General features: G+C 46.1%; 2 long non-coding RNA genes across 2 annotated transcripts; both read left to right on the forward strand.

Moving 5' to 3' along the window:
• The first annotated feature begins 7,319 nt into the window (after window positions 1-7,319).
• LOC311435332 lies at window positions 7,320-10,936 on the forward strand. The gene is made up of 3 exons (XR_014692066.1): window positions 7,320-7,576; window positions 8,201-8,272; window positions 8,615-10,936. It is a non-coding gene; the product is annotated as an uncharacterized lncRNA (long non-coding RNA).
• A 6,188-nt stretch (window positions 10,937-17,124) lies between these two features.
• On the forward strand, window positions 17,125-20,774 carry LOC311434657. Its single transcript, XR_014691628.1, has 2 exons — window positions 17,125-17,324; window positions 19,266-20,774. It is a non-coding gene; the product is annotated as an uncharacterized lncRNA (long non-coding RNA).
• The last annotated feature ends 3,824 nt before the right edge of the window (window positions 20,775-24,598 follow it).

Raw genomic sequence — 24,598 nt, forward strand, 5'->3', positions numbered from 1 at the left:
TGTCAGGAGGCCAGGAACCAGGGGTAACTCAGGAGCACGCACGTTTCGTTATTGCTGGGATGGCTTGGCACAAGGAAGAAATTTATAACTGACAGCAGGTTTGCCAGGGCAGTTAAGCAGAGCAGCATAACAATAGGAAAAGGCATTTCAAATATTTGATTTTGTCTTGTAATTCCTTGCAGGCTGCTCCCAATTAACAAGGGGAATTTTGTCAAGCCTACAGTGACTTTTGATATGGTAGATAATTTCTGAGCCCTAAAGGTTTAATGTTCTCCCCCCACCTCCCTTATAAAATAAAAAAAAGGCTTTTTTTTTTTTTCTTTTTTTTTTTTTTTTCTTTTTTAAAGTGGTACCTGTGGACAATAGAGAGCTTGAGCACGAGAATGGTTCTTATCTCTGCTGCAGGTAGCACATAAGGGTAGGTCATGAAAAGTTAACAAGGATAAAAGTTCCTCATGCTTTTCAAGCTACGATCTTATATAAACAATTCATCAATGGTAAAGTCAGTCCCGACATGATGCTTCTGATATTTTATAGAGGCAGTTACCAGGAGCAGTGCTGATCTCACAAATCCACAGTGGTTGCTGGAGCTGACTGCAGTCTGGTATGCCCTGCCACCAGGTCATGGCTGCCAGCTAGGTGGCATGCAGAGTTCCCACTCCAGTAGGGTGTTTTGATAGACTGCAGCTGTCAGCCTGATTTATAAAGGTGCTTTTGAGCACATTCATGCGATATGGTTGTCTGTCCTAACAGAGGACTGGATGCAAAAGGGTCTTTCCACTGCTCTGCTCTGGTCTCCAATCTCCAGACTTCCAGGTGAGATTGTTGTTGCTGATTTGAGCACCCCAGCTCATCTGGGCTTGCTGTGTCTTGTAATACAGCCTTTTGGGAAACTCCTTGTCTCCACGTGGATATATACCTTAAAGAAATACCCAGGACCTTTCTCTGTAGAGGTCAGTAGTCCCTAAACCCTAGCTACAAAGAAAACAACAATGGCAACATCTTCCACAGGTGCAGAGCCCCCAAGGGAAATCAAGCACACTTTCAGAAGATCGGTCCTATTCTCCTCTGGCAGAAGAAACCATAATCCATGCAGATGTCAATCAGGAGGACATAAAGACAAAGGTTGCTTCACAAGGCAGCCAGGACTTCTCCTCAAGGCCCTGCAGCTAGCAGCTAGGATCTCCTTTGGAGACAAGCTCTGTGGGGAGGAGGTGGTTGTGTTAGCTGAGATGGTGAAAGTCAAAAGGCTGTTCTGCTCGCCGTTGTTGTCAATTACAGCCTGACTGCTCTCACTGTTGTCATTTATACACCACTGCATGTCTCCTAACTTCAGTGACACCCTGGGTCAGAATAGCCTACTGGTCAGCACGGAACAACCATTTAGCTTGTGAAGGTACCGGTGGGAGTGTGTTGTGGTTTTACCAGCAAAACAGTCAGGGGTGGTGTCCCCATGTCATGGATGTTCTCCAGACACTGTGTGATCACGACAGCCCCAGGCCTCTTTGTTAAGTGGAAGGACATCCTCACCCCTGATTTATTTTCCATTTTCTGCAGGATTCTCCTAACTCATCTTCCATGATCAGGATTCTGCCCTTGCTTTTACTGAGCTGCATGAAAGGGCAGCAGATCTCCCACAGAGGAGAAGCAAGGAGGGAGTGGAACAGAGAAGTCTTCACTGATGTTTGAAATTCCCAGGATGCCAGCTCAGTCTCCTCGGGCTACAACAGAGCAAACACAAGTGCACTGCCTGAAGCATGGGATGTCACCGTCCACCTTGCAACCAGCTCATCCTCTGGACAAAGAGATGGGAAATAGAAACGTGTGCTCAACTCTCAGCAGCACTGTTGGCAGGCTGGAATAAACCCTGAGGAATGATTCCGGATCTCTGCCAGGGACCTGAGATTTGGGACCTATATAGCAGAATGGGGCAAAGAAAGAGAGAGGGGTTGCTGGTGTAATGGCTTCAATATGTGGTAGGGGCAACAGAGCACAGGTCATCATATCAAGACCTGCCTCAGATCCATCAGGGAAGATTTCTGAAGAAAAGACTCACAGGGAGGCAGGAAGTCTGGAAAACTCTCCCTGAGGCAATGTGCTGTCTGGGTATCCACCTCAGCCTGTTGTAGGGGAGCCCTACAGCACTAATGCAGGGGGAGCACACTAACAGCTGCCAGACAACAAGGTAAGGCATGGTAAGGAAGGGGGTCATAGCTGTGTGATTCAGAGCGACGGGCTAGTCACAGGCTCCAGTGGAGAGTGTCAATTTTACAAGCTTTCTAGGTTTAGGATTTGCTTTTATGAGGGATGCATGCAACTGAAGATGCACGGCATGACAGGCATATGAACCTTTCCCTGCCAGTTATTTGCTTGATACCAGCTTGTGCTATATACTGCTGTTATCCTTGACTCTTCAGCCTGTGCTACATGTTTCCACGGCAGGATTTCAAAGCTTGACAGAGTAGAGGCTGCCCTGGCTAATTTTCCATCAAAGCCTTGTTAGGAAACACCTCTCAGGAGTATGACCATCAAGTCTGTTTTTATCAACAGCAACAGCACTGAGCACCACTAATTTGAGGGTCCCTGCAAATTCACCATTTCATTCTCAAGTCCAAAACCCTCTTTGCTTAACTCAAGCCCTTTGCTGCTTTCCAGCCCTGCTGGGTTTCATTCTGCTGCTTCTAACAGTGCCTTCCTGCTGGAGGTCAAGGCAGCTGAAGGAGTTAAAACAACCAGTTGTCCAGGAGAATTCAGACATGCAAGAGCTGCCTAAACACACGTAGAGAGGCGGCTGGCTGGCACATGACCTGCTGAACAGATCAAACAATGCTGCTAGGAGCCAAGAACAATTTCCAGTACCTGCTGCAGTGTCCACCCTCCTCCTTCTTTTTATAGCTAAGTCAGGGTAATATCCTCCAGCGCTACTGAAGTGACACGCACCTGGTTCTGAGCACATGTGCCTCACAAGGTGGCACTTGTTTGCGATCAGGCAATGTTTAGGCCATTTATGCCCATGACAGCATTTGAGTCAACACATCACTCGGTGTATGTGCATCTGCTGAAACTAAAGTGCTGGAGCCACGGGGCTGTGTATCAGTGCTTCATCCGGCACTAGTCATAGATCCTGCTTCTTCTCTTCTCTTCTCTTCTCTTCTCTTCTCTTCTCTTCTCTTCTCTTCTCTTCTCTTCTCTTCTCTTCTCTTCTCTTCTCTTCTCTTCTCTTCTCTTCTCTTCTCTTCTCTTCTCTTCTCTTCTCTTCTCTTCTCTTCTCTTCTCTTCTCTTCTCTTCTCTTCTCTTCTCTTCTCTTCTCTTCTCTTCTCTTCTCTTCTCTCATTGAAGATATGACTCATGCTAAACACAAAGTAGAAAAATGCTTAGTGCAGCTGGTTTGCAGTCAGCAAAATGGCCATAAACTACTGCCTATCTTGCTAATGCCACCGCACAAAACCCCAATATGTTACTGGTGCTGAGGTTAAAGCAGGGGTGCTGGGGTGTGCAGTTATTGAGAAAAACTGGGGAGCATGTTTTCTCCTCACTCCAGATGCAGAAATATCAACAAGGTGGACTCCTCCCACCTATTTGACCCAGCACTGTGTCCTAGGGAAACAAAATTCATTTTTCCCTACTTAATTCTCATTTTCCTAATGAGAATTGCTGAGCTGGTTCTGTGCAAAAATCCTCACAACCCTTTCGTCACCCATTTTCTGAACACCTGAGCAGCATGAGGAACATGTATGTTTGCTGTCAGAATGAGGGTGGAATGTTTTGCTATGCTGAAGTCTTGACGTTCATTTTTCCTTTCACTTTTAGTTCTTACCTCTGAAGGATAAAAGAAGGATTTGAAGAAATGCCCTCACACTTGGCATAGAAAGGCACGTCGTGTCTTCTTGCAGAAGATCACTCCATCAGTGAGCCTGGGTCTGTTCCAGCCATCTGGAAGAAGGTTCATCTTGCAGCTGAGATTTCCCGAATGCTGGAGAAGTCGAGCTGTCAGTCACGATGTTCACCTCAAGTGCTAGCTGGTCCTTTGGTTACCTGGGCCTTTGCAGCAGGACACCTTGAAGTAAATGACTGTGACCTTGAGCTTAATTGGGGATAGAGTGGGAAGATAGGGAAGTAAGGCAGAAAACTCAGTTGTCTCAGTGATAGCCACTCCTGCGGTGGCTCTGCACTGCAAGGAGTTCTTTCTGCTTTGAAGGTTTTAAGCCCTGCCACATTGCATAGCTATGATTACTGTGTAATCAAATCACAGTGAGAAATAAGACAGAGCAAGCTCTCAGAGTCCACCCTGTTGTGAGAGCTGGCTCTGCTGGCTGCAGTGCCTCTGCCACTTTGCATCAGTTTGATGTCAGTGCACGCTTTGCTCTCCGAAAGCAGTGGAAATCTTTCCAGTTATTTTGGATAAAGCTCCCAGCAAGCTGGAGCTGGTTAGCCACCCTTTGTAGTAATTAGGAGTCATTCTTTTTCCCTAGGCAGAAACAAGTTGCAGTGACATTGAGAAGGAAATCCTGCTGGGTCTGAAGGCCTTTCTGAAGGGCGATGGGCTGCAGGTGCTAAATTCTGCTCTTGGCTGTCCGCTTTGTCACCATACATGGAAAACAGTGAAAACAGAAATTGGCCTTTTATGCAGTTATTCCCTGCTTGCCCCTTTGGGCCTGGTTCTGGCAGTGTGATGGGTGAAACTGGAGAAGCAGCATCAGGTTGCAGGAGTGATTTTGACAGGTTGAAGAGCCAGAGCTGGTGCTGGGAGACACAGGGCAGCTCCATTTGTCTTGGCATTACTGAAGTCAATGGGATTTTGGCCATAGTCTTCAACAGGGCTAGGATTTCACTGTGCATAGCTAAGAAAGCACTGTATCATACAGTTGTGTTGTCTGCCATGACATTTGCTGCTATTGGAATGAGTACGTCCCCCATGTTCCTTGTCTCCTTGTCTCTATCTTCATAGGTCTTCACCTGTGTTTTTCTTTTTCTCACCTACTCTCTTGTCTGTTTCTATCTATCTATCTATCTATCTATCTATCTATCTATCTATCTATCTATCCATCCATCCATCTACCTATGTATTTTTTTTTATTCTATTTCACTGCTTGCTGCCCTCCCTTGCTGTCTCCTCAGCTCTCCCTCTCACGTACTCTGCAAGGAATGTGCCTACAAGAGGTATTTTTATTTGGCAGCCTGAGTAAGCTTTCTGTTTTGGCTGCAGGTACTTAGATAAGCAGCCAATGGAGCTGAGATCGCCTGTGTCACGTTTTAGCTCTTTCCATCTGATAGAGATGACTTCACTGGCTGTGTTGGGGAGGTCTGGTTGCAAGGGCAAAGAAATTAGAGTTAACCTTGAAAGAAGAAGAATCAGCACAGTGACACACATATGTTTTTGATCTGATTTGCTGCATAATGCAGAGGTATAAGAAGATTCAGACATTATTTCACTACAGAAGGTGTGCAAACATAAAGAGGAATCCAGATACTGGGGTAGTTAAAGATTTTTGCCCTGTGACTTCAGCAGTAAGACAGGCTGCCAAAGGGGCTTGGTTTGCTCCTGAAGAATATCCTCCTTGAAGCAAGTTATTCTCTGACCTAAAGGTGATATAAGATGTATATGGCCTTGGTCTCTTTGATTAAAGAAAGGGAAGCTGTTGTGCGTCAGGGGTATAGCTGATCTGCTGTTTTGTGGCACCATATCAGGCCACAGGTGCCCAGTATAAATCAGGATAACTTGGTTCTGGATTGCCATGGAGGGGCTGATCCCTCAGCACAGTACACCATTACAAGACACCAGGATGAATCCTCCAGCACAGAAACATAGAAAAACACTCCAGGAGCCTTTGTTAAAGCTTCCTTGTGCACTGAGATTTGAAAGGGTCTGGCATGACACTGACAGTCTGTTTGGGAGAACATTTTTGAGACAGACTATTTAATCCTGCAAAACCAGTGAAGAAAGGAGGGGAAGTTGTGGTTTGAGCTGTTATGAAACTGGGAACCAGGCAGGCCTGGGGAAAGGACTGGTCTGTATTGCTTCAGTGGATGAAGTCTGTGAAAGTCTACCCTATTATCACACAGCACCAGATGGTATCAAAGCTCTTGTTCCAGAGCATTCAAGCACCTGGTTCTGTCACCCTTTCCAGATTTGCAATGTCTATTGCTGGGAAGAAGCAGTCCTGAGCAGAACTGTGATGGTCAAGTTATTTTAGTGGCATGATTGGGGGGGGTGATGTGTATGTGGCTTGGGTCACAAGGGTCCATCTCACTTTTTGTCGGGTCACCCATCACGCCTTGCATGCATGCATCTGGAGACATTAAGTCACCCTTCCTCCTTGGTGTGAGACGAAGGAAACCGTGACGCTTTTCCAGTAAGACGTGTGCGTGTGCATACACAAATGAGGCTAATTCTGGTCTACGCGGGTGCTAGCTCAGGCTGTGCATCCTTGCACGTAGTAGCGATGGGGCAGATGGGGGTGTGTGCTAAGGCAGCCAAACTGCTATGCTTTGACAGCTCTGGTGCACGTGTTAAAATAACATCATCCTGGCTTGTTGTCTCTCCTCTTCCACCCTCTCCCCTCACTCAACAAAGTCTAAAGGGAACAAGCTCCAGGTATTAAAATAGCTCCCGTCTAGCTTGTTAAGTCTATTTCAGGAGGTTGGTTCCATCTTGACACAGATAGAATACAGAGATGTTGTGGAAACCACAGCCACAAGAGGCCATCGGCCAAAACTAAATGATTTCCCAGCTTACGCAGTGCAGTTTGTTCTCCCCCCGCCTCCCCCCATCCCCTCTCCTGGCTTAAAATAACAGCACGAAGCTGTTTGGCTTTGTTTTGCTGGATTCTTGTGCTTGCTGTGCTCGGTCTGGTGGTGATGGGAGAGAAAACCAGAGGGACTTTTGTGGTGTCAGAGGTTTGTTGCCTTCTGGATTTAGGTGAGACCTCCAGAAGCAGCAGGAAAATGAGAACCCCGTGGGTATTTCTGGAATGTGTTTTCAAGGAGTAAACAAGCAATGGGTGTAAATCACTGCTACTGCATGGATTTACCAGCTTAGACCATGGATTCGGTCTCCTGGCTTGTCTTAGATTGACCAGAAGGGCACTGGAAATCTTGAAAGAGATTAGGGCAAATGTCACTCAGGGATAGCTAAACTCTGATTAAGCCAGTCACAGGGAAGGAGTCATTTTCTGGTTCCTGTGATTCTTCTGTTGCTAAGCCAGGGCTTATCCCTGCAGCTGCACTGCTTCACACCTGCTGAAGGTTTGGCCCAAAATATCCCTCAGCTGAGGATCTAGCTGATAAGACTGGTCTGAAAACACCATGAATAAGACACATATATTAACTTCCTCCCAGCTTCCACCTGTCTGCTTGGAGTGTCAATGCTTTCTGCATTTTCTCACCCTCAGGTTCATAGGTCTCATTCCAGCTCCTGCTTCTACCTGGGGTTATCTGCTTCTTCTTAAAGGACAACAAGTAGTGCCAGGCCTGTTCCACACTTGCCTCAGAATTAGTGGGTTAGTAAAAACCTCCATCTTTTGCTCCAGACTGCACCAGAACTGGTGAATATTTCCCAGCACCTCTGATGGGTAGGTAAGTGCTCTTAGCCCTTAAGATGAAAAACAGTAGTAAAAATATGAACTCTCAAATATTTACAAAAATGCTACCTATGCTTTTGTCAAGAGATGTCAAATTGTGGGTGTGCAAATTACAGTGGGAGACTGCAAACACGAACTGAGCCTTGGGACCAGATGGCTCAGCACCAGAAGGGCTTGCAGGCAGCTTGGCCTCAGGGGTGAACCTTGCTGCTTTACAAGCAAGCTTGCTCTAAATGATATTAAATGCCAGAATTTAATATCAAAGTGTCATGCAACAAGCCTTATGACCTGAGGGCTTGTGTGTCTCATCCCAGGTGTTTCATTCACGGTAAACAGAAAATCAGTGCTAGCAGAGTGCAGTGGGTGCTTTACCTTTGTAAGTGGAAATAGTGCACAGATGCAATATCCAGGCTCAAGCAGCAAAAGTTTCCAAGGCTCATCTAAGGGTAGTCAACACTGTGTAAATATGCAAATTATGAGATATACATCACTTGCTTAATATTTTCTTTTATCATTATCATCATTATGATTTTCCATTCATTTTCTGTTCTTTCAAAATATCTTTATCTTAACCCATGAGTTTTTAACTTTTTTTTTTCCTCTTTCCCGTCCCACTAAGTGTGGGAGGGAGTGAGCAAACAGCTGTGTGGTTAGCTGCCTGCTGGCTTCAATCACAATATGAGGTCTCCAGGTGAGAGAGATTTTTTTAAATTATTTTTATTTTTAAATAACAGCATATCAGCCTCATAACTTGAGCTAGGAAAATATTACTTTGTGTGTGTATGCTATGCAGCAAGAAAACAAAATAAAAATCAGAATTTCTATTTCATGAAATAGATGTTTCAACATTTCCTTTATGACAAGAGTGAAATGTACATTTGAAATACAGAGGTTTTTGAACAAAACTTCTAAAATATTTACATCTGGAAATTGCTTTTGTTGACAAGTCTGAGGGGAATGGTCTATTTAACTGTTCCAGGGTGCAATGTTCTGAGTCAGTTTGTTCATTTTTTTATTTTTTTATTTTTTCCAGAGTGCTTCTTTTTGAGTCAGTTCAGCATTACAAAAGATTTTTGTATGGAAGCACATGGCCCAGGTTGATTGGTAGCCCTGTTTCCTCATATGAACCAGAAGACTTCTATATTATGGGAAAGAAATGCAAATGCCTAGGAGACAGTGCATCACAGTATGCAAATGTACTTGAAAGAGTATTTTGAGCCAGGTCAACGACATAACATATCGTCATTCACACTGAATTATCTGATCTAAAATACATGGGTCTGATTTTCCTACTGGAAAAATTAAAAACAAATCTCTTGGGAAACAAAAACTGCTGATGTTGGTAGAAAGTCTGTTTCCCTCAGATCTAGTCAGGAAATTTCTGCTATAATTTATTTCTATTTTAACACATGTAGTCTGTCTATCTATCCATCTATTTATCTTTCTATATCTTTACGTTTAATTAAGGTTTAATCATTCTGCACTTAAGGACAGTTTGTACTTAGACTTTGGATCAAGCCTGGAGTCATCTGTATGTGTCAAACTATAAAAGTATTTATCATACCCCTCTGTATAGGCTAATCCACAGACATAACCCAGCAGATTATTGTCAGTAGCTGAGTAATTACCTTAATTTGAGCAAAAAGGTCAACGGGACCAAATGTTGCTGTAGCCATGCGGTTGGAGTATTACACACCCATACATGTTATTATTTGCTCAGTGTTCTTTTTCATTTTCTTTTCTTGCTCTGCTTTTTTTTTTTCTCTCCCCCCCCCCCCCCCCCCCTTCCCCAAAACCATAAAAATAAAGACGCTGTCTCTGGCTAGAAATGTGAATGGAATAAATTGTAAGTTCCTGAAATGCTACATGTCAAATTAGCTCATGTAAAAATGCTTTCCACTTACATAGCTTCTAAACACTGCTAGGACAGCCTGCTCTCATCGAGCCAGACATGTGGATCCCTATTTCAGGAAACATGGCACCGGAGGCATAACCCAGCCAGGGCAGGACAAAGTCAATGAGGCCACCTGGATGTGGGGAGGAGCTGCTCCAGTGATCTCTCTCACAGCAGCTCTGGGCTCCCCAGGCTCTCTGTTGGGTCTCCCTTCATATCCCCACTCCACTCTGCACCGAGCAGCAGCAGCACTTGCTCCCCTGTGCATGCCCATGCCTTTGCAAATATTTTTCTTTGTTTGCTGTAAATGAGGGAAGGACTGCCTGGGTGCTGAGGAGGAGGGGGTGCCCAGCTGAATACATCTTCATGATTTGTAATGTGCTCTTTGGTAGTGGAGTGGGTGTTTTGATGAACCTGCAGGAGACAAGTAGGGTGTCCTGGGGACCCTGTCACTCATTGCTGTTGATGAAGTGGCATTTTTTCAACGAGCCTCTGAGGAAGAGGGGCTATGCTGCAAAATGTTTGAGAAAGAACAAATCTTTCTGGAGACCTTTTTGATCTGGCCAGCACTGAGGCACCACCCAGTGTTCCCCAGGGGAAAGAAGTCTCAGGTTGGCAGGCTGCTCACCTGCACCATCAGAAGCAAAAAGGGAGATAAGAGTCCCCCCTGCATCAGATAACACTTCTAGCTGCTGGGATAACAACCACTACAGGACTCCTCTGCACTGCCATTAGAAGCACCAGCCCACCCATTCCTTCCTCGCCGTATCTATTGCTTTCCTCAGGCTGGTCTTGGGAAAACAGGACGTGGCAGGCTCAGTTTCGATCAAGTTGAGGCTTCTGCAACACAGCCTGTTCTCTCATTAGGCACCAGCTGCCGTAATGTTCTGTGATGTCCCCCTCTTGAGACACCAACAGCTGGTCCCCATGCCGAAAGCACCCGGGCAAGCACCCAAACGCTGGTGGGACTGATCCATGTGGGAGATGAGCAGAACAGAGAGCATCAGATTCTCCCTTTTCCAGAGGGGGAATTGCTGTGTGGGCAGCTGAAATTGTTTCCGATGTGTCAAAGGGGAAATGTGTGTCTCAGTGTCATGAAGGGCCTCTGCAATGGGAACTGAACACCTACCTTCCCAGTACCCGCCTGCTGATTTCTCCAGAAGATGTTTCTCCACGCCTTGCCCAGGCCATGACACTTCTCTCATCCTGTCCTGTCTTTGTTCCCTCAGCACTTGATGCACTGATGCGGGAGACCTTGCGATGTCTTGGTTGGGCTGGGTTACCTTCGCGTTCTGTCTCAGAAACGCACATGTGCCCAGGAGGTCTCTCAGACCATATGATTATTAAAGTACTCACAGAGCTCGATCCAGGCAGCTATTTACTGGTTGCTTCTAAGGTTTGTGTCCATTCTTGTAGCACTAATGGATAAAAAAGTGAGAGCATACCATAGCTCTAAACTCTTTGTCTGCTGGACCTAGAACCCCAACTTCAGGCAGAGGGGAATTATAATAAAGCCATAGGTGATGCATTCTGATATCCTAAAGATATATTGTTGCTGTCCTGATAAATCTGGTTGTGCTCAGTGAGGTGTGTGAATTGCTGCTGTTATCCTGGATTCTTGACAGACTTTATGACCGGAAGAGAAATATTGGATTTACACTATAAAAATAAGGTAACAATAACACCAGGAAAAAAACATTTGCAAAATAACCTGCACTCTACATCTCACAAATAAGTAAATAAATAACTCTTGGAACTATGATTGGGAATAGTATTTCAAAAGGCTTGTAGAAAGGATGGAAAGAGAAATCAGATGAGTTAAAACCCAAGGTGGCACCATGCTGCTCTCTTCACTGAGGAGAAGCCAAAAAATCAACTTTCAAGAACCAAATCCTTGCACTGTCCATTGGACATTCTGCAAAATGTGATATGTGCAATGTTTGTTAATGATGCTTCTCTTTTTTTTTTTTTTTTCTGTAAAAATATTTCTTTAAACAGTAATATATTGCCTCAGAGACCTCAGCTTTGTATCATACAAGGAATGAAGGGAGACTTATAGAGATGTCCTGAGGGTTTCTGGAAGCCATATGAAAGTATGGCATCTCAGAAATAGCTCAGCTTTCTGAGAGACAACATGCTACCATTGGATGTGCATCTTCAGCTGTGCAAGATAAAGAAGTAGAGAGTCACCATCTACTACAACTAGGATCCTTTTCAGAAGGACTCTCTTTAGAAAGCCCTTTATGGGATACCAAAAGGGGTTCCCACTTGGTTTTAGATGCTCATGACACCTGGAAGGCTCCAGCACAAGTGGGTCTAGCAGACAATGTCTGGATGTTCTTGCTTTCTCAGGGGCTCAAGTGACAGCAGCAATAAAGACACAACCTTCTTCATGCCCCAGTTGTTTGTGTAAAGCTGGTTGTGTACTGCTGCTCAGACCTGCTGCTGCAGTATAGCTACAACCTAAGCCTATGCTCTCTTTGCCACCCCTAGGTCTCGCTGTACTGCCCCAGCTCATGTAGATGTTTACCAAGTGCTGATCTCTGCTGAAGTCATTGCTCAAATACCTGGACAGATGTTGGACTGGGGTGAGACACTCCCTGAACATATGTGGGTTATGGGTGAAAAGCGTGTCTTGCATGGCTTTGCTTGTTACCATCTTATTGTCAACAGCGAATCCTTTGTTATCTTTTAAAATAAATATTTCTCTTGGATTTAAATCTACTCTGAAAAGTCTGTGTCTTTCCCAGTCAGAGGAGGCATCTGACAGCCTCCCATGTGTTGTGAAACTAGCTCTTCCTATGGCTGCTTCCATGGTTTGGAGTGGCTAAATCTTCTCCGTTCCTCAGCCATGGTGGCTGTGTCTGGCACCGAACAACTATTTAGACTTATTTTGCCCAGTAAAACTGAGGGTGCAAAGCAGGATGGGAAATAGGACTCTAGTCCAGAAATAAATCAGTTTATGTCAACAGACTTAACTCTTCGTGGTTACTTCTTTGTTCATCTGAGTCTGGCTGAACTAGGATTTTAATCACACAAAAACTTGGAATACAGAGGGGGAAATGCTGGAAGAGCTAAGGATCTCAAAAGATTCCCACTGCATGCACCTTACCCCAGGAAAGAAAAACCCACAGTAAGGCACTTTACTCTGTTTAGCTACAACTATTTAAATGTTGGGTGCAGGACCTTTGTGCAAATGCTGTGCAAGCTTGCAGGAAAGTGCATAGCCTTTCTTTGCAAAGCTGACAGTCTAAATGGAAAGAGGCAGAAGCAGTGGGAAGGGATCTTCATGTAGACAGTCTGTGCCTGAATTCCTCTTTTCCAGACCCCCTTATGCCTTATTGCTCCCTCTTGATGTCATGGAGGGGAGAACTCTGATTAAGCTAGGGAACTGGCAAAGTCTGAGGTTAAATTGAGAAATTAGATGATGGGAACAGGGATTTTGGTTAGAGGATGGTAGACCCGCTTATTGAAATATCATTGCCTATTTATGTGCCATTATTTCTAACAAACTCTTGTTTCAGGCAAAGATTTTCTCTTTGTATGCTCCAGAAAACAGTTTCTAATCCAAGCTTGTTTTATTGTGTGGTTTCTTTTTCTTTTTCTTTCTTTTTTTTTTTTTTTCTTCCCTGCACATGATTACACTTATAATCACCTGGTATAAAGATATGGTCAAGGACAAAGGGAAAGCAGAGAAACATTCCCCGTGGACAGTCTCAGAAGCTGCTCAGGGGTGAGTGCTGAGGTTCTCCAAAATCACACTGTGGCAACAGCGAGCAGAGCAGTCGCTCTTTTGCAATATACTGACATGACAGCGATCACTAACTGGCATTCACTTGGGCTCTTCACACTGCATTATTGTGTGAGATGTCGTTATCTGGCAGTGACATTCATCTGACTACACACACCCTACATGTTCACAAGCTGGCTCTGAAGGAGGGAGGGTTGGTTTATTTTAATATGTCACGGTGAATATTTCAGCTGTCGTTCTAGGGGAACCGTGTGCTCACACCTAAGGATGGCCTCACATGTCCCCTGTTCTCTGGCAGATCACACAAGTAACAGCAGGGACAATGTTTGATGTGGCAGCGGTTGACGCCCACAGGATTTATGAGACCGAAGACTCTGCTTCACAGTACAAGGCACAGGTGCACCATTCCAGATGATGCTGGTGGAGAAGTAATCCCAAGCATGGGACTCCTCCTGTGGTGATGCTGACATACAGACCTGCTGCATCACCTGCATTCAGCAGCCTAGGCAGGAACGTGGCACGATTGGGCTCTGGGAGAGGAGCTGGTGTAAAGACAATCCATTCTGCCTATTGCAGGCCTTTGGTGTGAGCCAGCTGTGCTGGAGGAATAAGAGATGCTGCAGCATGTGACCTTGCTGCTCTAGGTTGCAGAGCATGCTTTTTGTTATAGAGGGTCTTTAGACCTCTAATTCCTAGGCTCACTGAGCCCCTGTGATTGTAGGAGAACACCTTTACCTCCACATGCCCTACTGCTCCATCTTTCCTGGGAGATGGGACCTGAAACCCACTCAGCCTGCAGGCAGCATTGACGCTGGGTCTCGTGTGCTCTGATCAACATTGGGCGGAGGCAGCACCTTCATGAGCTGGGAAGAAAAGCGGTGAGCTGGCTGTGAAACAGCCAGTGTAAACATCTCCTCCCAGGACAGATGCTGTGCTCTGGGCTGCCCGTGCAGCTTGCAGCGTCTCTGGTGTTTCAGTGCTACACAGCCACCCAGTGCTGTCCGTCAGGGTGTCATGTCCTGGGAACATGTTGTTGCTGGGGGCCCTTTCTAGAAAAAAACATTTTTCCCTCTGTGTCACCAGGGTTAGATTTGGGGCTCCTAGTCCCAGTGAGGAGCTGCAGTCCTTGAGTAGCCCAGCCAAGCCGTAGGTGCATTTCTGGAGGGAAGTGCTGCTCACCAGGATTTAGGGGGGCAGATGTTAATATACCCTGATGAAATGGTTTCATGGGCGCATTTCGGTTGTGAGCTGGCCTAGAGGCAGGACGTGGCTGGGCTGTGGACTGGGAGCTGGGAGCTGGTCATTGTTGTTGTGGGCTACTTTTCCTGTGCAGACTGAAAGGCCTGAGTACATGCTGCAGTGAGCCTCAGCTCTCTGTGAGGGGGGATGGACACCTCCAGAAGGTGTTTCATTCAGCTCCAGGTTCCTTGTGGTGGCATCTGTCCCACTTGACACCTGGGTAATCGACCTGTTAAGTACCTCTGTTATGTGCCTACAATCTGATGCAACATCTCACTGAGCCATGATGGGGCTTGGGCTCCTGTGTCACCTGCACACTCCTGAAAATATTTTCCTTTATTTATAAGGGGTAACACTCAGAGATCAGGTGTGAGTATGCTAAGCTGACGAGGTATCGTGCAGGAGCGAGTGGTGTGTCATCATTTAACCCTACTCCACAGCACTCGATCAAAGTGACATTGGTTTCCTTCTTTGTGCCTTACAAGTGTGAAATCTATCTGGGGAAGGCGACACTCACACTGCCTATTTCTGTGTCTGTTCTTCTGCTGGGAGTCTGCAGCAGAAGGAATCTTGAAGAAACCAAAAATAAACCATGCAGCCTGGTGAGAAGGTTCTTAGAGCCTGCTGTTTGCTGGATGTTGAGTTCTGAACCTCCCTCCCTGTGTCACCTAGGTGTGGACTCCTGTGGGACTAGCGAAGGGGATGTGAACCTTGCCATGGTTCAGCAATACCTGGCTGAACTTCTGGGCTACCTAATATAGGCCTGTGCAGTCAGGTTCTGCGTTTGGTCAGCATTATTTGTCTTGTCTTCTGTGATGGCCCATGAAGAGCCCTCCTCCTCATCCTCCCCTCATGGTCCGTTCTTTCCCATGGCACACGTCTCTGAGTCTTTCTTGTGGGAATAGCCCCACGTTCTGGGTTTTGCTGCACAAGTGTGTGTAATTTAGCTGGCTTGTCTTTTGGATGTGAAAATGAATAAAAGACAATTCTGCATGAGTAGGAAACAAATGTTCTGTCTGGCAGAAACTGGTCGACATAGGATTTTCTTAGTCACCGGCACCATGGGAGAGGCAGCGAATCTAATGGCAACCACTGATGCCAAATGTCTGTTCTTCTTTCATCATGCCTAGATGGATGATCCGTACACGTCCACCCAGCAGCCTGCTGCATCTCCCTGCCGATGGGCTGGTGGGTGTGACGCCAGCTTCCCCCCGTCATGCTGACTGAAGCTGGGTTGCTAGACATGATTCTGCAATGATGTATCCCCAAACTGCTGATTTATTTATTTATTTATTTAAATGCAAAGACTTTAATCCCCTCTCTGAGGATAAATCTATACAGGGATATAAAAATCTGGATCTGCTGGTTTGACATTTCCTTCCCCAATTTAGAGGGACAGGCTCTTTACACCCCTTCAAGTGTTACTGGCAAATTCCTCCTCAAGTGTCTTTTTATGGCAATTTTGCCATCTGCCTGTAAAGGAAATGATGCTGGCAGTTCTGCAGAGAGGTCCCTCCTCTATGTTTTGTAATTCAGAGTTTGTACTTAGCTGTTTGGATTTACACAAAAATCCTCTTCTTGACATGAAGGAGGTTCAATGCATGTGTGCACTGTGTGATTCATGGAGTATTACAGTGCACATTGATTATGTTCAGAGACCAACCGATTGTCAGCTGCTATTTTTTATTTTCCACACATGTGACTGACCCTTGGATAGATAGTCTTGTGACTAATCTATGCCAGGAACATCTTGATGGACTTCCTGATCTCATGTGCTCTGTAAACTACCTGGGCTTCCCGAATGACAAGGAAGTACAGCCCGTGTAAGACACAACATGCAGTGCCATTGCACTTTATTTGCACCATGATTTTAGCAGGCAACGTCCCAAGTCCTTACTCAATATTTTTCTTAGCCTTTACTCAGGCAAAACTCTCACTAAGTTGGTACCAGCATTACCACAGTGATAAATTTGACAGGAGGGGTATTGCGCTTCTGAGAATCTGCATATCAAGGGCAGCACTGGGTAAAGTTAGCCAGCACTTCGTGTTATTCAGATTTTTTTTTTTCCTTGTAGTTGCTTGTAACATTGCCAGTCACTGAGTATTTAGCCTAAAATTTTCCATCCTAGGTCTCTTGCTTCAGCATGATTAATTAATTAAATTTTTAAGTTTTGGCTAAAATGATTCTTTGGTTTCTGAGAATAAGTTTAGGAAAATGACAATGCTTTGCCCTGTATATATATATTTTTTCTCTCTCTCTCTCTCTCTTTTTTTTTTTTTTTTTTTTTTTTTTTTTACTATATTGTCACTGACTATTTTAGAGGGCCTTGATACTTGTCTGGAAAGGGGTCAATATGTAATTTGTTGCTACCCTTTAAAAAAATAATAAAAACAAACAAACAAAAAAAAACCTATCCCAGAGCTAATCAGGTCTTTATCTCCAAAAAGCAGTGGTGTGCACAGTCCCAGGGAGCAGGAGAGCCTGTGCTGTCCCAGGCATCCCTCGCTGAGCAAGGCTTTATCTGCAGTTGCTCCACTGAGCTTTGGACGTGTGAGAACTTGTGGTGAGCTTCTCTCCAAGTTGTGGCTAGATGTGATGTCAGACTACCTGGAGGAGGAGCGTGCTGATTGCCATGTAGAAGGGTAGGAGGTAGGAAATGAGGAGAGAAAGAATCTGGGGGCTGGTACGTGGAAGCTGCAGGGATGCCGGTAGGAAGGGGGGGTGAGAAAGCATCAGAAGATGATGAGAAGGGAGGTAGAAAGACAGCAGAGATCACAGACAGGAACTGGGGATGCCAAGAAGAAGAAGACGGTGAAAACAAGGAGCTGGCAGAGGTGAGGAAGACACAGGAGGAAAAGGTAATGGAACAGAGCAATTGACAGTCCGAGGGCAAGGTCTGTTCCACAGCCCTAAGCACAAGGTGGGATGCCTGAGCTCTTCTGTCCCAGTTAGTTAGCTGGGAAAGCCAGTGTCAAAGTGGGTGCCTTGCTGAAGTCATGGAGGGTCTCTCCTCACCTCCCCATTGACCAGACACTGGATCAGGCTGCCCAGGAGCTGGGGTGAAAAGAGAGATCACTTCATGCATCTCCCCTGGACTTGTCATGTTTCTCCATCACACTCTGTGCAAATCTTTCACTTTCAGGGAATAGAAGGACATTGTCAGCTCATAACTAGACGTGCAATAGCATCACCACAGCTATCAGGTGATCAGGTAGTACCTGAGTCACATTAACTGTGTGCGGTAATATGAGCTGGTTAAAGTCCCTGACTCATTGGTGGGAAGGGATTACCTTAGCGGAGCTCCTGCCCCTGCTCGCTGTGCTGCTCTCTCACCCCCACTGCCAGGACAGCTCTTGTGCCCTGCTGGTGAAGTACTGCAGTGGCCAGCCTGTGCCACTTCATTCCTGTGCACGTGGAAGGTGAAGGTGTTACCTGAGCTGTTGAGCAATGCCTGCTCAGAAAGAGAAACCACTGAGAGGTGGCAGGAAACCACCAATGGATGGCAAAGAACAGTCATACCCCAAAATAGACTGCTCCTGCTCAAGAGGGAGAGTCTTTACCTGCAAGGCAGCTGGAGGCAAACTATAGAGGTGTCATCAGGCAATTAGTTTGGCATCACAGGGACCCCGGGTGAGATAGGGCATCCAGATTCAGCAGCAGCCCAAACTGGAGGAAGGATCAAAAAATGGAGCCTTAATTTCACTATGTTAGCCTTAATCTCCTTAAAGTTGTGAAGTGAGCAGTTACAATGGAGAAAGCACCAACAGGAGGAAATGAATAATAGTGCATTCAGGACAGAGACTGGGTAGAGAGGGGTAAATAAACATGGTGAGAACAGGAGGAAATTCTGAACCTTTGCGGATTATAACTTACAGTTTGTTCTGTGTGGAGAAGAACAAACTGTGGTTTAAAAGTAGACTACCTTAGGCTTATAAAGGTGATATCTTAGTGTTTGCATCTAGGAGGGAGAATTATATAGAGAAGATTAATCTATGCTCCTCCTAACTTGGTGGTCCTTGACTTCACGAAGTTTACTTGGCTGTGAGCAGTGCTTTTTGTGCAAAAAAGTTGGCTGAGGGAGTGCTCTGCTGTAGAGGATTAGGGCTTCATTACACGTAAGGTGTTAGAGTAGGTAGCAGCATCCTTGAGCAAGGACATGGGGCCTGCTTAGAGGTGAGAACATGTAGGGAAGCAGGAGGCACACCAGGAGGCCATCTCTAACACTGCCTTGGGGTGTGCTTGTGGTCCCTTCCCAAGCCCTGATGGTTTGGTCTCATATGGCGAAAGTCATCCTTGTGCAGTGGGACCAGAAGAGGTCTTTGTCCTGTTGATGTCTAAAACCGATGCAGCCAGGATGGTGGGTCCCTTTCCATCTTACCCCCTTGGACATCTCCCCGGGATGAGGGTGGTGTGTGGGAAGGGGCCAGCAGGCAGTTTCACAGCAGTGCTCGTTAATAGAATCACTGCTGTGTTACCCTTTATGGAAAATACTACTTTGAGGGGTGAGTCTTCAGGGGATACGTTAGATGAAGATGCATGCATCAGCCCGCTCAGACAACTTGAGGGTCAACAGGTTCCCAGGCTACATGTCCCCAGGTGCCCAAGTCTTTGCGGGGAGCCAGTGTATCTGGGTTCTCTCTGTAAGCAAATTGGGAAGAGGCCAAGAGAATTAGTGCAGTGAAAGGCTTACCAGGAAGCCAAAGATAAATATTCATGTCTGGATTCGTTTCCCATCGACTTTTTTAATTACATAAGGAAGAGATGATGTCTGTGAAAGAATTCCCCTTCTCCTCCCACAGGATATAAAGTGCTTTGATACACGTCCTTTTCAGCAACAAGAATCATCCTGAAGCGAGTTCCTAGAAAGTCCCCCAGGAAGAGATCTTCATATTTTCTATGGCTAATCCGTCAGCTCTGAAGAATGGGATGGCTGAAATTCCCCCCTATACAGCAGTGGAGCTGAAGGCCTGTTCATTGTCTGCGTGACACCTAGCCCTTTGGTCTGAACTGGAGCAGGCAAGCAGAGGGTCCAGCTCTGTCATGAGGTGGCATTTGCCTTTATATGACTGTGTACATAACTATCCTCATGTTTCTTGCATAATTTGCCAAGAAAGAACCCTCTCTTGGGCCCTGTCTATGCAATAATATTTTTTTGGGGAGGTTAACATAAATATTTTATGTGACAAGACTGCCCTGCTCTCTCACATGCAAGTGTTTTCCTCCTCTCCCTACCTGCTCATCTCACTCCTATTTCATTTTATGTTTCATCTCACTCCTATATACTGGTCTGCTTAGGAGGGGATTAAGTCTCATTTGGCATCATGTCCTTGAGATCACAGCCCTGTTTTGTGATGAGCTCAGGTTTGCACACTGACAGTTATGGCTTCCTTGTACTTTGATGGGAAATCCAGGATATTTTGGGATTCTGGAGACAGAAATGCATGTAGGTATAACATAATAGTAGCTGCTGGATCACTAAGGCCTGCAGGGTCTGTCAGGTAAAATTAAGAGGAGGAACTCAAGATATCCAGTGATGTCCTGTGGAGAGCTAGGCTGGAAGTTTGCCAGTTGGACAGCCACACTCTGGGGATCACAGCCAAGAGAGCAGTGATCAGGGCAAGAGGGGACTCTTTGGTACATTTAGTTTTCTCTGACATGTCACATGCAAAGAGAAATGCGGAAGAGCTCCTCAAATCCACCCAGAGACAACCTGTCTGTGCAGGGAGTGATCCTCTTCCTGGAAGGATGATGTGCCATGTTGGAGCACCGCTGCCAGCCTGGGTGGTGGCAAACCTCAGTTTCTGTGCCATGCTGATGCTCCCCTTACTCTACTGCCTGCTCCATAGAAAAACTGCATCACCAAAGCACTGTATTTTTTAGGCATCAAATCTTATAACCACTGGCCAGAGATGCCACCTATATTCCTTCTGTTCTCCCTCTCCTTTTCAGCCACTTGTTCCTGCCTCTCCCTGACCCCAGTGCTCATGTCCTGCTATAGTTTGGCAGAGCCTTTACCAGGGAAAGGGAAATACTGGTTGCTTGTTTGATCAATGCTGTCGTTTTCAGCTTGTTTTTAGCTCCTGAAAGGTAAAATGACCAAATCAACTTGACAGAGATATCTGCAGTTTTGGCAAAGCATTCCTGCTAATTTTAATTGCTTTTAATGAGAACACTGACTGCCAAAATATTTTGCAGTGCAGTTTGTATTTGTGTGCGGGCAAATGCAAGAGAGTTTTCTGGTATACATATTTGTGTTTGTTTTTATCATGTGCACTGTGAAGCAATATAATCCTGCTGGGACAATCAAACAAGCAATAGATTGTTTCATTCTTTCACTTCATACTATTTTAAGAAGCAGGAAGGCCCATTGCCTTTTTGAACAAACTCTCCTCTGCCTTCTAAGGCCCAGCCTGTTGAATACTCAGATAGTTAGTAAACTGGTTCCTCCTGCCCTTCCTAACTTATCTTCTTTCCCAGTGAGCTGAAAACTGGACCAGGATCTTCTACAGGAGAGGAAGAAAATGTGCTAAAACTCTTTCTGTTTTAAGCTCACACCTGTCTAGCAAGAGCAGATGGAGGAAAAAGAGCTATTTTCCTGCAGCTTGCATGAAGGCTGGTAGTGTGATATTAATGGCCTGTGTCTCTGTTGTCGTATTTCTTGATGTACCATGGCTGCATAGATGAGAGTGTTATTCTTGTACAAGTATTTGGCATGTGCCTGCTGCAAGACAAGGAAGGTAGAGAGCACTCAGCTGCATCCAAGCAGTGTTAGAAAGGCAATGGAGGAAGTCTGGGAACAACCTAAGAATTTGTGAAAGAATTCATGAACAAAGCAATGGCCAGGCAGAGCAGTGTAAGAAATGAAGTGGAGATTGGCTTTCCTGTTAGAGAGCATTTGATGTTTCTGCTGACCTCTAGGAGCACGGGTGTAGCCTTCCTCTCCCGACTTAAGTTGTTCACAACTTCTACCCACCCTGCACCTCAGGAGAAGCACATGAGCTGTGGACATGAGGACACAGCTGCAGTGTTCAGGCTCTACTTTCACCGCATTTCACCTCAAGACACTCACCATGGACTTCCCACCACCTCATGCCAATGACCTCAGATGAAGCCAAAAGTCACAGGAATCCCCCTGAATGTCTGGAGCAAGGGTTAGTGGTGGTGGTGCTCACCGCCCTCCCCACAGCAGAAGTGGCACTGCTGGAGACAGAAGGTTCGAGCATCCTGGCACCATGGGCTTTGCAGAGTCTCCCCCGTCGACACTGAGGAAGCTAAGTGGTGATCAGCCAGACTTCACCGAGCTGCTTCTGCGTCTGGGTCAACACTGAGGCCTGAGATGAAGAGCAAAGAAAAGGCAAATGGATGGTCACAATTCAAGTCAGGAACCTCAGTCATATAAATATATCAATAACTGCCTTGTTTATGTTGGCTGAAGTACTTCCCTCTCTGAATTGTTGCATTCACTCAGTATTGTGCTCATCTCAAAATAAACACCCTGCTTTCTGGGCAGATATCCCATGGTACAATGTTTTGCCACCATGCTCCGGGCATGCTGGCAATGGTGTACAGTTGCTATGTCAACAGGAGACAAAATGGAGCCCTTTCCTCGGCCCTGGGGTGCTGTTCCCATCCGCTTGCCCTAGCTGGAGGTGTGCGCAGCGTGCAGCGGGGCCCTGGCCTGGCCTGCATGGGATTGCTGCCTGCCCATATGTTGCTGCTGTGGGGCTGCATCCTGTCACCCACCGGCTTGTAGAAACACACCATAAATCCTCCTAGTGCCCATGTGGTCTTGCCTACAACCCGTTTTAGTAGTTACCTACGTATCTAGTGGCAGTGGCTGTATTCGCTGCTCCAGCCAGCTTTTGGAGGCCTAAAAGGAACTCCTCATGGGTTTCTAGGAGAGGGACCTTTGTTCTGCTCAGGCACTACTTCCAGTCCTACCAGACACACGTTGTTCTCTGCCCCACCAGCCCCAGCACACTGCTGAATCAGTGGTCTGTCAGAGAAATCAGTTCCTGGAAAGCCTGCTCTCTTACTTGAGTAGTTCCCATTTCCCACCACCTCAGTGCCACCATGGCTGACGGTCAGAGCCACTGATGAGAACAGTTACTTTGCATGAGGGAATATGTTTTTTGAGGGCTGCAAGAATCATCAGCACTGTCCTACTGATGAGCACATGTTTTGGGAACAGCCGAGACCTAAGGCTTGGAAAGATAAAAGAAACTCAATCAATCCAAAAGGCAATCCTCAGCAGACAAGCCACTAAATTCATCTGGAGGCAGTAGCTGGTTATTCAGACCACGGTACCTGTGGGCATGAAGCAGCGAGGACTGAACCTGGAGAGAGACAGTGCCTCTGCTCCACTCCTTGGTTTGTGTCCAGGCTCTGGCATCCGTGCTGCTGAGAGGCAGTGTTTACACTACAGTAGCCTTCCCGCTTGCCACCTGAACTTTCCAGTGTCATCCTCACTCCTTTCTGGTTGACTTTTGACTGTCCTCAGTTAATCTCTTGCCATGCCCTTTCCTTTCCCCTTTTTAGCATATTTGCTATTCAGCAGATTCACACAGTGGTAAATGTTTAACCAGCAGATCTGTCACTCAGTCCCTTACTGGAACTCTGCAAAGTTCTCCACTAACTTTGTACATAGGGTGGAATAGAGAGGCAGGGCTTCTGCCAAAGCGTCCAACAAGCCTTGGCCTGTGTCTTAAGTGCAAGTAATGGCAATAGGGAAACATTAAACAAAAATCACATCAACTCAAGTAGGGAACCAGCCAACCTCAGGCTGGAGACAGTATGGTGTGTGTGCCACCCTCAAATGGATAGCAGAGGCATGCTGGGCAAACTTTGGAGCACCACCACCAAGACTAGCATCTACAAAGAGGGCTGGCAGGAGGCAACCATGCCTCCACACCAGCCTCACAAGAGTCAACCATGTAGAAGGTCTTGGCTTGGCACACTCATTAGTTGGGGCTTGGTCTGGCACAGCAGCAGGCTGAGAGCCACTGATGTGGGTAGATGAAGTGTGGGTGTTGTGCAGGTAGAGGAAGAGTTGGCAATGCAGCGAGCAGACCCTCTGCAAGGTGACCTCCTCTCCCTTCAGGGGAAGGGGAGCTGGCAGGAAGCGGAAGGCACTGAGCTGCTGGTGCCATTTTACCCCAGCAGGAGAGGAAAAAAAGAGAACTTTTCCTTGCAGGGTGCTTTCCTCCCTCTAACAAGGTAAGCAGGCAAATGGCTCAATTATACGCTGAAGAACAATGAAATAAATGTTTACAAGGTGCCTTTTAAATGCCAAGAGTTATAAACCAGTGAGTGGAAGAAAGCAAGACTCAAGATTCCCTGGTGCCCAATTCAGGCAATGCTTAACTACTAGACTGTGAGGTGTTGGAAGGGCTCCAGTTCCTCTTCTGGCAGCTCTTCCCCCAAATCACAAGCACAATTTTTCTTTTTCATTCAAAGAAATAAATAAATACCATCCTTAATTGTGTTCTCTGGAAGTGCCTTGAATGGAGAAGAGAGAGGAAAGGAGGAATCGCAGTTTTGCATCTCATGCCTATCTTTCCAAGCTCTTCCAGGCGCTGACATGTGCATAGGCCCTTCCCTGGTTACAGGAGTATATATAATTAGCACAGCACATTATGCATTGCCTTCCTATTTGCTGGTGCATTCACCTCTGTGCAGGCAATACAATGTCTGAGTGTCACTTACGTGCTACTGCCAGCTTCAGCTGTCCCGTGTCCCCAAGTCAGACTCCAGGAGGTATGCCTTAAAGTGAACAAGCACTGAGAGTAAAGGAAATTGGGCCAGGAGGGTTTATTCTCCTTTAGGGTTTCAAGCCATTATTGTTCATGTTGTCAACTTTTTTTCATCAGCATGGATATCTGGAAATTGTTTTATGTAAAAGATAAAAGGGCAACGTTATAGCACAACTTTTGGAGCTGGCAGGAGACCCATCTTCCATTCAGTAAGACTAGCAATGTTCCTCCTCAGCTGCTCCATCACACATCTATCTGTGTCTGCAGAGGATGGACAGAAGCAGAAAGAGATGCCTTGGAGAGCAGTGGAAAAAGCTAGACAGCTGCCTGAGCTTGTTGCCCACCCGAGTGTGTAACTCCTGTCTGGGGCAGGGTGAACT

The sequence above is a fragment of the Aythya ferina genome, assembly GCF_964211825.1.
Source record: "Aythya ferina genome assembly, chromosome: 3".
NCBI classification, from domain to species: Eukaryota; Metazoa; Chordata; class Aves; order Anseriformes; family Anatidae; genus Aythya; species Aythya ferina.